This window comes from Pseudopipra pipra, unplaced genomic scaffold (genome assembly GCF_036250125.1).
Source record: "Pseudopipra pipra isolate bDixPip1 unplaced genomic scaffold, bDixPip1.hap1 HAP1_SCAFFOLD_519, whole genome shotgun sequence".
NCBI classification, from domain to species: Eukaryota; Metazoa; Chordata; class Aves; order Passeriformes; family Pipridae; genus Pseudopipra; species Pseudopipra pipra.
The window spans coordinates 5,771-11,821 of record NW_026991002.1 but is presented as its reverse complement, the minus strand read 5'-3'; the positions used below and the strand labels follow the sequence as shown (position 1 = coordinate 11,821).

General features: G+C 38.6%; 1 long non-coding RNA gene across 1 annotated transcript; it reads right to left on the bottom strand.

Moving 5' to 3' along the window:
• Positions 1-1,273: 1,273 nt before the first annotated feature.
• Positions 1,274-5,347, bottom strand: LOC135408547 (uncharacterized). The gene is made up of 4 exons (XR_010427680.1): positions 4,867-5,347; positions 4,716-4,780; positions 4,139-4,337; positions 1,274-1,510 (listed from the first exon to the last, which is right to left on the bottom strand). It is a non-coding gene; the product is annotated as an uncharacterized LOC135408547 (long non-coding RNA).
• Positions 5,348-6,051: the final 704 nt, after the last annotated feature.

The window sequence follows — 6,051 nt, the reverse complement described above, 5'->3', positions numbered from 1 at the left end:
TTTTACTTTGTTACAACTCACATTAAAATTTAATGCCAGCTGATGGAGATTTCCCTCAGCTTTTTAGAAATCTGGGATGAATTCTATTAAAATTAAAAATGTGAAACACAGCTCCTCTGGGGTGGAAAGTTTAGCAGTACCTTGATGAAATGCAACTACATAGTCCTCCTTTTTGAATGCATTTGCATACAGTCCTTTGAATGCCTCTATCTTTCTTTTTTTATTAACCTTTTTTCTCTCCCAACATCAGGTTAGGAAAGGCAACCCTTTCAGAAACAACTGTGCTGGCAGCCATTGAAAAATACTGAATACACTGGTGTCACATCAGAATTTTCCATCTTTCTCCCAAAGTCTTCTTCCTGCCATTCTTACTGTCTAACACAGGACTGGGTGGGGTTGTTCTACCAGACAAGTTTGACTTTCTTGGACTTGGTTAATTTTGGGATTACCTAAATTAGTGGATGAGATTATTTTAATGATATTTGTTGTTTTACACTATAGTTTCACTGGGTCAAAACATTTCAGAGTAAACAACTTGAAAAAAAAAATAAAATAAAATTTATTATGTGCCTATCCTTAAAATAATTTTCCTTTGTTAACAAACCAAAAAGAAAAAGCTGACAACATCCAACAGACTGAGAAACAACATCCAACACTGAGAAAGAGCAGCTAAGCACTGCAGCCATTCTTTATAGCATTTTTAATAGCTAACTGTGGATTCAGCACCCCTAAAATATTATCATTCTGGAGCCAAGCAATATGATGCCATTAAAATTCTTTATTCATTTATTTGAAGTTGTTTCACTGACTTATTCCATTGCCATCTAAGCCATTACAATATCAATTGCGGTGTCTCCACGTTATGATGTTATGGTAATTGCAGCCTCATACATTTCAATTTTTTTATGCTAATTCTGGGTGCTTCACACAGCCCCTCTTCTGATGTTAACTGCACTGCCTCAGACACTTTGACTCACACAGTAACCATCCTAGGGATACATAACTGCAGTTTATTGGCAAGAACCTGGGCCTAGGCCTGCCATTTCCATCAAAATTAATTCAAAATCGTGTTAGTTAAATGAAAAAAATATTCAGCATATTGACAGTAATTCCACTCCAAAGCATTTGAATTACAAGTCTATTGTAAAGGGGGGCAGGGGGGAAACCACATTCCAGATCTTCAGCTACAGCATGTTAAAAAAAAAATTAAATTGGATATATTTTTCAGACTTCTCTAAGTTTTGTAAAATATTTCACTAGAAATATGCCCTTAGGATTGCAAGTACACAGAAGGAATATTTTCATCACATTTCCTGCCTTTATACCGTATGAAAGACCTGAATTTTTCGAAATGTTTAAGGTTAAGTTGAGCCACAAGTAGCCCAGGATACATTCACAGATCATGGAGCCTGTTAGGCTCTGCTTACCTGAACTGAGGAAGAGGCAAAATCCCTGGTATTGTGTCCTTCTGCATCTCAGCCACGTTGGGGCAGGAACAGCCTTTTGTGCACTAAGAGAGAGGGGAAAAAACCCTGTCAATAAGTGGCCACTCATGAGCATAAAAGAGAAAACCATAATTCAGTGGAATGAGGTAAGTATAGAAGAAGAACTCTGGAATCCCCCTGTCTAGCCCGAGTCAAAATTTTGGTGCTCTTTTCGTATACCCACCATCAATATTTAGAAAAGACAGATCAATAAAAACGAGGGTCAAACGTTCACTTTCACAATAATAATCAATAATCACATTATTGACCTCGAAATACAATTAAAAAAAATTAAATGCAAGGAACTCTTAGTGCATCACTCTTTAATTTTAATTAAAGTGCTACTGCTATGCTCCTCCAATGTCATTTATCTGAACTGTCAGCTATTTTTACAGAAATGCAGAAAAAATATGATCCATTTGTAGGTTTATCTGGAGTTTAAAGGCATAATTTCTTTAGGTAGCAGAGAAATAGCTAAGGTTAAAAAAACCAAAAGCAGCTACATGAAAAAGCTCTATTGTTCCAATAGATTGTTTTATAGGTTTTCCTGAAAGGGTCTGATCAATCTCTTTCTGCCTTGTCCTCTGTAAATGGAAACAAATCCTAATAAGAAAATATTAGACATGAAATAAATTAATTTGTATCTTACTATGATGACTATTTTTACATGACAGTTACCTTCCTATGGCTTTTCTACCTGTTCTATTTTAGCCATATTTCCTAATTTTTTGTGCTCTATCAAATATGTCCCCAGACAAGAATAAAACAGATCAGGAATCTACAGTCTATTTAGGAGATACAGGTGGGAAATATTTACAATTATCTAAATCAGAAATTGTTTTCATTAGTCATTCAGTCCAGAGAGAGCTCCTGAATAACAGCATGACCAGATTATTACTACATGACTTTATATCTAAGTATACTGGCAGTTATTCAAACTAATTCCTTAATAGTTTTTTTGCTCCTGTCTTTGAATTCAGACACCAAAGGTCTATTTAAGAAATATGGGGGGAAAAGTCTCTTTCAGTAGTGAAAACTCTTAGTTTCTCCTGCAGACAACCACACAATTTTCTTTTTCCTATTACCATGTCCTTTTCCAGCAAGGACAGGAAAATTACATCCTCCAGGTTTTTCTGCTGCAGTGCTCTCTGGAGGATACCTGAAAATGGATACCTATTTCCATCACACTCTCTACACAGAATTTTGCCCACCTGGCTGTTTTTCATGCCCTCATTATTCACCAACCCCAGGAGCAGGCCAGGGGGCCCAGCACTGCAAACTGCACCGAGGAGTTTTGCAGGAGCAGAAAGGTGCTCTGGGCAAGCTGCACTCCTGCTTTTGCCTTTACACAACCCTGCTTCCTCCTCTTCTCTGTTCCCTTTTAAGGGGGAGGCCTGGCATTCACCAGGTTTCTCAGCTGGGCCCCATAAATTGGCCACCTGTTTTCAGGGGCAATGCTTCCCTCTCTGCATCAGCTTAAAATCAGGGGGTCTTTAATAGTCCTGAGCACTTGCAGTGGCTGAACCAACTTGTCCTTAGGTAAATTTGGCTAATAAAGCAGTTTAGTAGTTCAGCAAGTTCATTATCTGAATATATTTAAACCAATCTGAATAGGAACACAAGCCCAGACTTCTTCCCCTTTCTCTCTTTGTAATCACAAAGTCATTTATCCCTTGCTGACCAGACCACTAGGAATTTTTCCTCCCTACTAATACACCTATTTTCTGGCAGTTCCCTGAAATGGAGGACTTCTAATCAATTTCTGTTAATTTGATAAATACAATCAAATCAATCAAGCACTAAAAAAGAGAAAAAAAAATGACATAATGCATCACTCTAAGTGTGGGGCCTTAAAAGCTCATTTAGTCTGGGCACTGTGCCCACCACTGAACTGCTGAAGAGGGAATCGATTCCACACACCTCAGTGATGCTTTTCTCTCTAGAAAAAGCCTTTATGTGAGATCATATGTTGTGAAATAGTCACAACTCTGTTCTGAATGATACAATTAGAACCTTAGTGCTATTTCTTTCAAGTGCTCCTAGTTCTGCATTACCTATATTTTCAGCTTAATTCTAATTCAAAACACTAATAAAGATTCTGAGTGTTGAATATTATTAACTCAACGGTCTTCCTGTGCTCCAAGATGCTCAAGCTGGAGTAAGGATGAAAAGATTAAATGATTAATTGGAAACACCAATGGTAGATAATGGCATAGGGGTTCAAATTTCCTAATTACATCTATTGCCAGTATGTTTAGCACATAAGAAGATGGGAACTAATCATGTCAGACATGCTATCCACCCAGAGGTTTGGGGTTTGTTTTATTGTTGTGCCTGATCTTCGAAGCTATTAATAAACTCAGGGTAATTACCCCATTCAGAGGTACATATCAGACATGTTTGCAGACATAACAAGGTGAATCACCAGGAAGTTCAGGAGAGGAAACCCTGCTACCGACAGATCCAGACCCACGCTGAGTCACCTATGGGAAGGTAATTGGTTTTCCAAGGACAGGAGGTGGCATCCAGTCTAATCAAGAGACACCAGCATCTCCAGGGAAGAGGAAAAGGTAGTTCGAGAAAAGGCAGCTGAGGAGACTGCCGTGTGAACACATAAAACAAGCCTGGAAGCAGAACATTAAGCTTGCTCCTACCTAGAGAAGGACTTCTGGAAGGAGATTAGCTGTGAAAGGGCTCGTCTCCGGTGTGTACCCACGGCATGCAGACAGATCCAGCGTCTCGGGGGACTCATGTCAGCAAGTTACACGGATAGCAGCCCCTCCAGCCTAATCTTTGTGTAAGCTGATTAAATGAGGTTGTTCTTTCATCTCTTCTCATGTCCTCTAGAAAAATCTGTAACGATGTTGGCTGTTTTGGAAGCAGTAAATAGACGCCCTCATTTGCATCACAATGCAGCTTGAGTTGGGAGCAATCACAATGTGAATTGATGGCAGAATGTGTCGCCCTGAAGGAACGCTGAACCCATAAATCGGGGCTCAGGTGTCCAGCAAGAGGGAAGGTGACAGCCTGGGGTCCTCCAAAGCTTTGGGGCTGGGAGGAGAGTGGATACCCGAGAGCTCAGGAGGGAAAGGAGCAACGAGCACAAATCAGGAACACGCTGGCGTTCCACAAAATAGGCACTGAGGACTCCCTGGGAGTTTGTCATATTAGTTCACGCCTTAACCCCAAAATTATCGTTCCTTTTACGACTTTGAACCCCAAGTTTCTCACCTCCTACACGACACAGTGACCTCACAGCTCCATGGCACGGCACAGGGGACAATTCCGGTTCTGCCCTGAGTAAACAGGAAGGATAAACAGGGCGTGTTAAACACCAGTGAACAGTGTTAGGCTGATAAATGATTTATTACTCAGGGTTAACCTGGACATCTTTTGAGGACGCTTTTCTGAGGCGTGCAGTCACAAATAAAGGGGGGTGATGCTCAGAGGATTCTCTGCAGGCTGAAAATGTGAAAGGATAGCAATAAGGAAGGTGAGAAACAGAGAAAACAGGTGATCCTTAGGGATGGAGTGAAAGATCTTTGCAACAGCTTTCCAATTAGCAATGCAAAAGTTGATCTGAACTTCTGGTTCAAATTCCATATATAACTCCTCTGATCTCCTACAACTGCAGTGAAAGCCCAGTCTCATGTAGAGCCAGACATGATTATGAAATTATGCAAATAAATAAAATAATACAGCAAATAAAAAAATAGATCTGACACCTTTCTAGAGGTTGGCAGTAGTTATCTACTGCAATTAATTGAGATGGTTTCTTTTGAAAATATGTCAGTTGGGATGACTTTGTAGCTCAGCATTTTAGGCAATCCCTGAGAAAAAAAATGTTCTAAACATAAATTGCATTCTTTAGAGAATGTATGAACATTCACTCTATTGCTATTGACTGTAGATTAAGTTATCCAGGGTAGTGAAATTTCATCTAAAAAAAAAGGAAAGTACCACAGGAAAAGCTGTGAGAAACAGAAAACAATAAAATACTTATATATAATTCACTCAGATCTCAAGAACAATGTCTTCTGAAAACACACCTTGTGCTTTACTGCTTGAATTTCAGCATAAAAGAATAACAATTCCTTGCTAAAATTTTAAATGAAAAAACAGGAAAGGCATGAAGAACTTTTGCTAGTCGAAATTATTCATCAAGAATAGAGAAACCAATATTCTGTGGGAAAACTTCATTGCAACCTGGAAGAGGTACAAAGCTTTCATACAAAATTCTTTGAGGCAGAACTGAACAAGAAATCTTTTTGATCTCGTTTTTTGCTGTCTAGTGTATCCATTCTAAGTGTTAAAAACTTCAAATATTACTATATTAGTAATAGATTATTTATATGCGTTAATGAATTTGTAAAGGTCCTTAGCTGACCTGAAGGATGCTCATTTTTCCTGATGAAAGCATATTCTTAAGGATACAACTGAATGATCTAAGTATGGGAAATAACATCCAATATTAAGGAAGTATCAGCAAAATGGATCTCTCTCCTTAGTTAACTTAAGATTTTATCCTTTCTCAAGAGGAACAATAGACATTAAAAAAAAAAAAGCA